Here is a 12,509-nt window from a genome sequence, read left to right as displayed (position 1 = left end):
CATGTACCTCACAAGTAATCTAGATACAAAGCCAATTGAGAGACTATGGATTAAGTATGAAGAAAATACCTCTTTATTGTGATCCTGAGAGTGAAATAAGAATATGTCACAATCCGGTGCAACACTCAAAGACTAAGCATATTGCACTGAGATATCATTTCATCAAGGACCATGTTAAAGATGGAAACGTAGAAGTTCATTTTGTTCGGACCTCAGATCAACTTGCAGACATCTTCACTAAAGCCTTACCTGAAGCAAGCTTCAACAAAATTTTACAAGGTTTGGGAATGATGGAAGCAGAGTCAGTACCGTATCCTCAAACCTCTCTCTAAAAATTAAGACAAGAAAAATAGAGCGAATGCTCGGTCTATTTCGGTTCCGGATTTTTTGGGAACCGAAATGAACCGAACGCTCGGTCTATTTCTACTCCAAAATTTTCGGGAACCGAAACGAACCGATCACTCGGTCCATTTCGGCTCCGGAATATTAAGGAACAGAAATGAACTGATCGCTCGGCTTATTTCGCTTCATTTCTTTAAGGTTTGTTTTCGGTTGTATACTTCGTAATCTTTCTCTTATTTATTTTATCTGCTTTATTTTCTTTTTCTCTTTTTCCTTTTAATACTTTCTTATTTATTTTTATGTTTTTAAATTTTTTTTTTTTGAAAAATAAAAAATCCAAAAATATTTTTAAATTTTATTTATTATATGGCAAAGAGTTTTTTTTTTTTTTTTTTTTTTTTTTTTTTTTTTTTTTTTTTTTTATCTTCTGTTTCTTTTGTTTGTGTGTATGGTTTGCTTGTTTATGTACATTCTCTAGGTATCGTGCATTTCATGGCTACATAATTTGGGGCTAGGGCAGGTATGAGTTTCTTATCATGAACTAGTTAAACATCGCTAGAAGCATGCTGCTGCATGTAGATTGAAGCCTCGATGACTATGAATTTAGCCTTAATGAACCGATTATACCTATTGTTTCTTCCCAATCAGCCTGCTAAAATCACTCCATTCCTGAGCTACCTTTCTCCTCTCAAATGAGTTAGGAGTTTTTTGCTTTGTCACTTTTATATAACAATGGTACTTTCAGTTCTTTCACCCCCTCCTCTAAAATGAGTTAGGAGTTTTCTGCTTTGTCACTTCCAGTCCTGAGCTACCTTTCTCCAGTCTTGAGCTACCTTTCTGCTCTCGATGTTTTATGAAATGGGATATATAGAGGTGCTTACCACTTACACCAAATTTAAGAATCATGTTTGCCTCCACAATGGAATGGACTGCTCAATCTTCTTCACAAGGGATTAGCCGAACGGGTAGGCAGATCAGATGGTTCAAACAAGGCTTTCATGACCAAGCATTCTGAAATCTCTTGTGGTCGTTTTTGGACCATTTTCGCTCAATGGGCAATAACCTCTGTCAAGGTTCTGGTCATGAAGAATTCTCTACTCTGCTCTGTCTCCTCCTTCCATACCAAAAAGATAATCGTGGCTGATCCAACCAGGTTTTTACACAATGGTTCTATTCCGGAAACGATGTACTAGTCTGTTTCTCAAGAAAGTAGACATATCTCTGAATACAAATTGATCCCTACCAAGAATCCACGAAAATTGACTCCTAAGATGCAAGCAGCCTTAGACGAGGTTGAGAAACCTGCTAAACAAGGGAAGAAAGCCATTCTTAAGAAATAAGACACTAAAGATACCTCTTCCAAACCCGCTAATTCCAAGAAATGGGAAGCTGATAAAGGCGATTCCTGTGTTCCAAAGAAAGTAAAGAAAATGGCTCGCAGAAAACAAACTCCTTCACCTTCCCATTTAGAACAAAAAGATGAGCAGTTTGCAGGGGAAGTAGAGGAAGAACAACATGAAGGTTCTCCTAGGGGTAATACACCTCCTCGGTCTCCAACTCCGGTGGAAAATATCAATGATTCTGTTCCAACACCCTCCTTCTCTAACAAAGACAATAGTTTAGGTTTCGGTTGCTCCTCCACCCCCAACTTCATAACAACCTACTTCTACAGGTACTCCTCCACCACTTGTATGCACTATACCAATATCTACTTCTCCTCTTTCACCTCCCATTATTTCCCAAACGACTGAAGCAACTATCACCTCTATATCCATCATTACCACCGCAACCGATTCTTCAGTTAACATCAATACATCTAATGTGGGGGCGAACACTGAAGAACCTCCTAAAGTCACACCTGAGCCTATTTCCTTAACTACTTCTAGTGAGTCTGGTGCTATTCTTGGAGGAGCTTAATTCGAATTCAATTCCACTTACTATAGCCCGTACCGACTTCCAAGTGATGAAGATGAGGCTACTCCGGTGACCAAGCAACAACTCGACAATGTTAATGAAAAGCTTGATACGCTGATCGATTCCACGAAGAAGTATAATGATGTTGTTTTGAAAGCCTTCATGGATACATCCTTGCACCAATATTGTGAATCCATCGACAAATGCACTGCTGCTTTAGATGACTCTACTTCTCTGTGCAAACGAGCCACATCTGATATTACAGAATTCATCCAAGACTCCAAGGTTTTTATTGACTCTCTCAAGGGTCATGCTGAGTCGAACGCTGCGAAGGTGACTGCATCAGTTGATTCCCTATCTCAGTCTATTCAAGGGGAACAAGCCAAGTTCGAGACTCCACACTCTGATGTTTTTACTGATCATAAAACCTTTCTGGCAACTGTTGACTCTTGGTTACAAAAGCTTAATGCTGATTTTTAGGTGGAAAGGCAACTCCGAGATGATCTTGCTCAACAGACTGCTATAATTGAAGTGCAGAAAGCAGAATTTGCCAAGGCAGAAAAATAGATTTCCTTATTAAAAACCAAACGAGCCATTTTTCGCAGTTGTGTTGGGGATGTTTTTTCTCTGTTGCACAATGTGTTTTGGGCTCATGATCCCATTCTTACGCTTATAATTCGAAATCATTTGACCTCCAAACTCCCTCCCTCAATTGAACTCTTACGAGAAATGAAGGGTGTTTCGGAGAGGATGCCTACTCTGAAACAAGGGGGAGAAGATAAACAACAACCTCCTCCTATTAAACTGAAGGTCATCACCAAAACTGAATCGAAGGTTAATGTAGCTTCGTGTTCTGGTGATAATGAAAAGAAGAAAGGTGTTTCTGCTGATGACAATGATGATGAAGAAGAGACTATCGCTGATGCCCTCAAACTCAAGAAAAGGGATAGGGAGTTAAACGAAACTCTTCGTGTCGCTAAGGAAACCAAAGACAGAGAAAGAAATAAGAAAGAATAGGATGATGCACTGAGTTGGAAGAAGACGTTCCCTCCTTGGACTAGGGAAACACTGATCAAAGAAGCTATAGAGTCTCCAAGCACACTCTGGCCGGAACTTGTGAGTTCGTTTAACTATGATAATACAAGGGATTCACAGTTTGATATGCCTATCACACGAAAGGCGTTCATTTTTCATTGCTTTGATTCGACTGCTGAAGCCCCTTCACCCCATCCTCAGATTGACCGTGAACTCATTTATTTTTATCTCAAGTTCGGTCAGCCTCAGTATCTGACCTGGAGTGCGCAGAAGATTACTACGGTGAAGGTGCTGAAACCATCGCCAGCAGGGAAGTTTGTTAATGTGTCTTTCAAGGTAAACCGAGGTTCGGATAACTCAGTTTCTATCATTTCCCTGGCAGACCTTCCCAACCTGAATCCTCATGATTAGTTCCTGATCTTCAACATTTTGCTCACTAATGCAAAGGAGTATAGACCAATCTTAGACCATCTAAAAAGGATGTTAGCTTCCTATGTCTTGAGGAAGAAACCAACGGTGAAGCCTACTGTAAAGCCAGGAGATGTCAACAAAATGACTCTCGGTCAAATTGATTTTGCTCACCTCACAGTTATGTTTACAAGAGCCAAAGGTGAAAGGTTCTTATTTTCTCTTGTTGATAAACACTTATTCCCAACCGACTGCTTGGAACATATCATTAATAGCATTCATCGGTGCAAGGCGAATTATGATTCAGATAAGAAGAACTTCACAGACATGCTCTGGTGGTACATTACTTTTAGACAAACTCTTTTGGCCATTGTACAGGGTGTGTTCAAGACTGTGAAGAAGTCTGTGATAGCTCAACCGAACTGAGCTCTCGGCTCCATTGACACAAAAGGGGAGATTGTTAGGTATTATGTATTGCGTCATGGTCCATTCTTTTGTATATCTGGTTTAGGCCTGCCCAACCGTGATTATAGATTAGGGTTACATATTATATATAGTGCATACATGTATGCCTTTGTTATGCTAGTCTTTGATAATCATTTATTGCATTGTAACCCTATACACCTCTACAGTCGAAGTTCTTCATCCAGCTCTTCTGGGGTGTTAAACTTTAATCATTCGACATCGGTTAAACCATTCTTGTGTTCTTTATTGCTTTTCTGCTTGAATCTTTCGATCATTATGGAATATTATTCCAACAATTAGTGTGGAGAGGAAACCAACCATTTGTAATAACATTGATGCTACTATTTGAGGAGATAAGTGGTTCATCATGATTTGTAGTCCAAACAGTTTTTAATTCAAGTTTGGTTGACAGCCATATTCCGGCGATAAAACAATCATCTTTAGTTATTTTAATAAACTCTCTTGGTTGCTGGTGTGATATTGCTTACAGACCATATAAAGCGGAAAATGGAAGGCCAATAGATACATTTTTATTGAATATTCTAATCCCTCAACATCTGAATTTGGTATATCAAATATGACTGGAATTATAGGAGCATCAGATTCACATGTGAAAAATAGAGGCCATCATTTTTTGTTCAATAATAGTTAATTGTGCTTCTTAGAAGATCTTTAAAAAGTGAAGATTCCTTAAGATTAAAGCACATTGTGGCATCCAATCATTTGGCAATGGCTAAATTTGAGTTGACGGTAGGTAATAGATAGAATCGGGGAAGGAAATGAGTGGTTGATGCCATTCCTTTGTGATTATATTCCATCCAGCTTAATGAACCTTAATTCTGAATGTAGCATGTTCAGATGACTTTGCTTTCTTTCAGTCTAAAAGCTTCTGTTCATCTTAGAACTAGTACAACTAATCATTGCAAGGTAATTAGATATGAAATTGTTAAATTAAACTTCCCTAAATTCAATGTAAACTTCATCTACTTTTAATAAGCTTAAAGATAACTTCTTTAGTGGTTGATTGGAGAAATATGTTGATGTGCTATATGGTTTATGTGTTAAATCACCCCCTTTTTTTGTCTGATGTAAACATGCTCTTTACAACTACTTAGTTGGGTATTTTCAACACCTTAACCTTTTTAAATAAATAAATAAAAAGAAAAGAATATTTACTAGAATAATTGAGCTTGAAAGTGAATTATGGACTATGGTTTCAAGGAAACTGGAGAAAATTCACATTATGGAACCCCGACAAATCCGACAATGCTATCTTATGCTCCAAATGGATCGTCTAGTGGTTTAGATATTGTAGTTGCAACGAAGCTTGTTGACTTTGCAATTGGTATTCTTCTTTCATATGTAAATGATAATGTTTACAAATGGAATAAGCAAGCATTTATAGCAATCTAACAAAGAATCAATAAGCTTATTTCTAGATGGGATAAGTAAATGGTTCGCCGGAAGCCACAATCAGGTCAGAGAAACAACACTACATGTTTGGAATGAGTACCTTATTTTATATTGTTTTGACTTCATAACAAGGTTAATATGCAACTAGACCTTAAATGTGGTAGTGGTCTCTTAATATTAAGATTGGATTATTTCGTGGGCTTGGTTATAAGCTTAAATTTATTAACTTAAAAGCAATGGGCCATACGATCATGTGATTAAATACACATAATCACATATGAATAAATACATGACAAAATTTATTGGATCGACAACACAAAAATGAATTTTGTGTATATATGTATCTAATTACACGTGGTTATATGTATTTAATCACATATTATTTATATAGACAAGCTTCGTTTTCACATTCTTTATTCAATAATTTTTCTTGTGTATTTAATTTAATGTGATTATACATATTTAATCACATATGATTTATGTACACAAGTTTCGATTTAGCATTCACGATTAAATAATTTTTCTTTGTCCCCGTTAATCATATGTGATTAAATAAATATAATATCATTTACTTAAATACACGATAAAAATTATTGAATCATGTGTGATTAGATACATATAATCACATGTGATTGTATACATGAGAACGAGTATTAAATCAAGAACGTGAAAACAAACATTTTCCAAATAAATCATATGTGATTAAGTACACATAATCACATGTGATTTAACCCACCACCCACCACCACCACCCACCACCGCCCACCACTATCACCTATTACCCAAGAATTGTTTTTATATATATTCTCGATTCAATAAATTTTTCTCGTGTTTTAAATCGTATGTGATTAAATACACGAGAACAACTATTAAATCAAATGTTATTAAATCACAATTAATTTATGTGATTAAGTCATATGTAATTGGATACATAAAATCACATATAAGTATATAAATTTAATCACATATAATTTTTATAGAAAATATTTGTTTTTTCCATATAAATCATATGTCATTAGATATATATAACCACATTTGATTAAATGTATTAAATCACGTAAGATTAAAGTGGACAAAGAACAACTATTGAATTGAGGTATATATATGAAGTATTGAATAATACTTGATTAATTAAATACTTATGAGCACATGCCATTAAATACATGAGAAGCGTTAATGAATCGATAACGCAGAAATGTATAGTTCCTATATAAATTATTTATAATTATACACACACACACATACACACACACACACACATATATATATATATATATATATATATATATATATATATATATATATATATATATATATATATATATATATATAACCACATGTGATTTTATACAAGAGAACAACTATTGAACCAAGAAAGTGAAAACCAATATTTTCCACATAAATCATATGAAATTAAATAAAAATAATCATATTTGATAAATACATAAGAATAACTATTCAATAAAGAACGTTAAAACGAATATTGTCTACATAAACCATATGCGATTAAATACATATAGTCACATGTGATTAAATACACGATACGATTTATTCAATCGAAAACATGAAAATAAATATTCTCCACATAAATCATATGTGAATAAATACATATTTATATGTGATTATATGTATTAAATGACATATGGTTTATGTGATTAAATACATATATCATATATGATGTATGTGATTTTATGTATTTAAATAAATGAGAAGAACTATTGAATCACATATGAGACAAGATTCATTATTATGTTCCCGATTCAATAATTGTTCTCCTTTATTTGATGCGATTATATGTGCTTAATAACATATGATTTATATGGACATGATTAAATATGATTTATGTGAACATGATTCTTTTTTACGTTCTCAATTCATAGTTGTTCTTGCCCACACTAATCATATGTTAGTAAATATGTATAATGACATATGTTTAAATACATAAGAAAAATTATTGAATTGAAAATGTAATTTTTTTTTCACATAAATCATATGTAATTAGATACATATAATTCCCTATGATTATTTCATAGTTGTTCTTCCCACATTAATCAGATGTTATTAAATACATATAATCCCATATGATTAAATACATAGGAAACATTATTGAATCGAAAACTTAAAAAAGAATCCTATTCATACAAATCATATGTGATTAGATACATATAATTACATGTGATTATATATACGAGAACCAATATTGAATCGAGAAACACGAAAACAAATCTTTTCCATATCAATCATATGTGATTATATATATATATATATATATATATATATATATATATATATATATATATATATATATATATATATATATATATATATAATCAAATGTGACATGTGATTATATGTATCTAATCACATATTATTTATATGGACGAAATTAGTTTCTGCATTATCGATTAAATAGTTGTTCTCATGTATTTAATCACTTATTATTTATGTTCATATGATTCATTTTCGCGTTCTCGATGCAGTAGTTTTTCTTTGTGCACATTATTTATATTTGATTAAATACATATGATCACATATGATCAAATACACGAGAACAACAATATGATGCATATAAATCATACGTGATTTTACAAATGTAATTAAATGTGATTAAATACACAAGCACAACTACTAAATCGAGAACACGAAAATAAATCTTGTGCACATAAATCATATGTGATTAAATAAATATAATCACATACGATTATATACATGAGAACAACTTTTGAATCAAAAAACACGAAAACAAATCTTTTTTCCACATAAATCATATGTGATTATATACACGTGACTAACTATTGAATTGAAAACGTAAAAAAGATATTGTCTACATAAATCATATGTGATTAAATACATATAATCACATTTAATTATATGTATCTAATTACAATTGATTTATGTGGACAAGATTCATTTTCCCATTTTAGATTTAATAGTTGATCATGTGTATTTAATCACATGTGATTTATGTAGAAAAGATTCTTATCACATATGATTTATATTGACAAAATTAAAATTCACATTTTCGATTCAATAATTTTTCACGTGTATTTAATCATATGTGACTATACATAAAAAATTCATTTTTTCCTCATAAATCATATTTGATTAAATAGATATATTCACATATGATCAAACGTACGAGACCAACTATTGAGCTGAAAGCCAGAAAGTGATTATTGTCAACATAATTTATATGTGACTAAATAAATGTAATCACATGTGATTATATGTATCTAATCACGTATGATTTATATAGAAAAAGTTGAATCTTGTGCATATATATATATATATATATATATATATATATATATATATATATATATATATATATATATGTGATTCAATACATATAATCACGTGTGAGTATATACACGATAACAAATATTGAATTAAGAATACGAAAACATATATTTATCGATATTAACCATATGTGGTTAAATACAAATGATCACGAATAATTAAATACATGATAAAAATTATAAACTCGAAAACGTGAAAGAAATATTGTCTATATAAATCATACGTGATTTGATATATAATCATATGTGATTATATATATCATAATGTATATTAAATCAAGAACGTGAAAAAAAAAAAATTTCCACATAAATCATTTGTGATTATCATGACACGTGATTAAATAAGAGAAACTAACTATTAAATAAAAAGTGATAAAATAAGTATTATCCACGTATAATTTATGTGCACAATAATCATATTCATATTTTTTATTCAATAATTGTTCTAATGTAATTAGATACATTTAATCATATGTTATTATATGTATCTAATCGTATATGATTTATGTAGACAATAATTATATTTAATCACATGCGATTATATATGTATCTAATCACATATGAATCTTGTATATATAAATCGTATATGACTAGATATATATAATAAAATGTTATTATATGTATCCACTGTCATATGATTTTTATGTGGAAAATATTCATTCTCATGTCTCGATTAAATAATTGTTCTTTTTCCATTTTAATAATATGTGATTAAATACATTTGTTAGGATGAAAATCCTTCAAAATTAATTAGATTCTAACAGGTAATAAAAGAACACAATGAAAGTCAAACAAATGTTGAATGATTAAATGTCACACCTAAGATGAAATCGTTAAAGAATTTAAACTATAGAGGCATGCAAGGGTTACAAGGTAAAATCATAGAATTAACTAAAAGGCGATGCATGCATGCATCTTAAATACTCTACCCCTAATTAAAGATACGGATGAACATGTCCATACCATGTACAAAATGAGATGAATAGACAAGCCAAATGACGCAACAATCCCCCCCCCCCCCCTTTGCGTCAATTGGACCCTAAACTCAATAACCCTAAATTCGTTTTTGAACTTCATAAACTTTGGAATGATGCCATACATTGTCTGAAGAACTTGCAAGTACCACAAAATCATACCAGTGAAGCATTTGATGTTATCTTTAAATTTTCCCTTGAACTTCTTCACCATATCAAGTACATGCTCAAGGAAGGAAGTAGTGTACGAGTGTTTGTTAGACAAGAAGAAACATCCCATGCGAAAGTCTGCACCAGTCCTTTCCCTAGCTTGATACACCATATACCTACCCTTGCTATAGATCTTCCCCAGCTTCAGCTTCTTAAAATCTGTTGGAGGTTCCTTAAGAACAGTAGAAGGCTTCTTTCTCAACACACCTGCAACCTCTACGTCTAATTCTCCAATCTCTTCAATGTAGGACTTGATCATTATTTTGAGATGAGACATTACAAGTTCGTATTTCTCCTTTTCTTTTTTCAGTAGCATGTTGTAAAGAACGAACTAGTCGTTCGGATTAAGAAATGGTGAATCTGCAAGACTGAACTCGTAGACTTTACTAGTTGAACCTCTTGCGACCTTGAATTTGGCATTGGGAAAGCTATCAGTCTCAATCGGTCGAGTTACCTTCACACCAATGATCTTGCTTAGGGACCGGATCTCGTATTGAGGTTTCATGTGCTTTAGATAAAACGTGAACACCATTTGATCATCACTGCTCTCTGAGAGAGGATCGTTTGCAACTTTCAAGAATGCACATAACTTAAAAGCCTTCAGAGTGATGGGTAGATCCAATAGCAAATCTTGTATATTTTGAAGTTCAAAAGACATAATTAGATCTAACCAATACTAGCTAGGAAGATCATTGCATCATTCTAGATTCGCTTCATGGTCCATTTAGGAAACAAAAGCTGCTTGCTTTTAAGTGTGGCTTGAGCCTCTTTCTCAACTCTTTCTTTTTCTTCTTCCTCTCGGATAATTCGTTAGTTTTCATTCGACTCGGAATCACGAGCCTTCCGCCTTTTAAGTTCAACTTCATCAGGCTCTTCGTCTTCATCATTACCAATTATGGGGGCGTCTTCTATCAAATTTTCATTGCCCTTAGGTTCCTTCTTGACAAAACCTGTATAGACCATTTGATTTGTGAGGAAAATCCAGAGAGTGAATACATCGGGTACTGAAACGTCGCCTGAAAAAACGTGACTTGACAACTATAGATGTCAGACCCGTGTGTTATACGGTGGAAAACAGCTGGCCGTTCAAATTTTGCACGCATCTTTTTGAATTCTTATCATCAGAAATTGATGCATCATCATCCACCTTTCATAATAAAAGACACTTTTATGCATCTATTATGCACCTTCGTTTTTAGAAAACTTGAGCTACTATGCGAACCTGAAAATGACATTAAGAACCACGAACCATAATTTCGGAAGATCATAAGGACCTTCGTGCAAGAGTGTCAAAGATAAAGAAATAAATCAATGTTTATTTGGGAAATTTGGTGATGTCTATATAAATACACAAAATTGTTGATCCCGGGCATAGATCTCTTCCTTCGAAGTCAAGAGAGTCTAAGAAGTCCCTGAGTGGTTTCTCATTGAAATACGATTAGATGTTTGATAAGAAACATTGAAAGCCATCTTTTAATTTGGCTCATAGGGTGGCTGACTCTCCAACCAAACAACAAACTCACTATAAGGACGAATGTTGGATGAAGTACCCATGTGACCAGCGGAGTTAGTTAAATGAGTTGGTTTGGAGTTATGTTAGTAACCAGATGAAAGTGTGAAATCTCAAAAAAAATATATATAAAATAAATAAATAAATAAAATAAAAATAAAATAAAATTGGATCTTATGGGAAGAAGTGACTTGGTGAAAGAACACTTCATAACGATCGAGCAAACAGAAAAAAGAGATTTCTTGGTATAAACCACGAAGGCGGCTTTTATTAATTCTCTGGTGAAAATCTATAACTTTTAATTGTTCACCGTCAATTCATGCAAGTGTGTTGGATTTTGGGTTTCACTCAGTTTGTGGTGAACAAAGCAAAGATCAATAACTCAGATGTTTCGTAATCATAAATCTCAGTGGTATAGCTGAAAGTCTCAAGGGTTATATTTATGAGTATGAAGGAAAATATAGAAGTGTGATGGTGGTTTCAGAGAAGTAAATGTACCTCTACTATTCGAGTATGACCAAGCAGATAACTCTTAACTCAAGATGAGAAGAGTAAGGTAGCTCGTGACTAATGTGAATTTGACCACCTAGTTTGGAAGAAACGAATGGTAGATTCAATTCATTAAGTCTTCACATAGAGTCTGTTGAGGCTTCGGACAACATGCATCAACATGCTTCTAGGGACACCTAGCTAGTACATAGATAAAGAGAGTTACACCTGCCCTTTCACATCAATTGAGATTTGATACGAATCTGTGCCTTGAAGATCCTTTTAAGGTATTTTTGAGAGTTTTGAACTTTGCGAAAAACAAATAAATAAAACAATAACAAATAAAATATTTTTGTCTTTTGTGATTTTCTGAAAAAGAATTAAAAACAAAAAGATTAAAAAACTAAATAAAGATAAGCAATAATATACATAAAGTACAAAGGATATTTC

Source organism: Lactuca saligna, chromosome 4, assembly GCF_052625555.1.
Source record: "Lactuca saligna cultivar CGN05327 chromosome 4, ASM5262555v1, whole genome shotgun sequence".
Lineage (NCBI taxonomy): Eukaryota > Viridiplantae > Streptophyta > Magnoliopsida > Asterales > Asteraceae > Lactuca > Lactuca saligna.
This window is presented reverse-complemented; position numbering follows the sequence as displayed.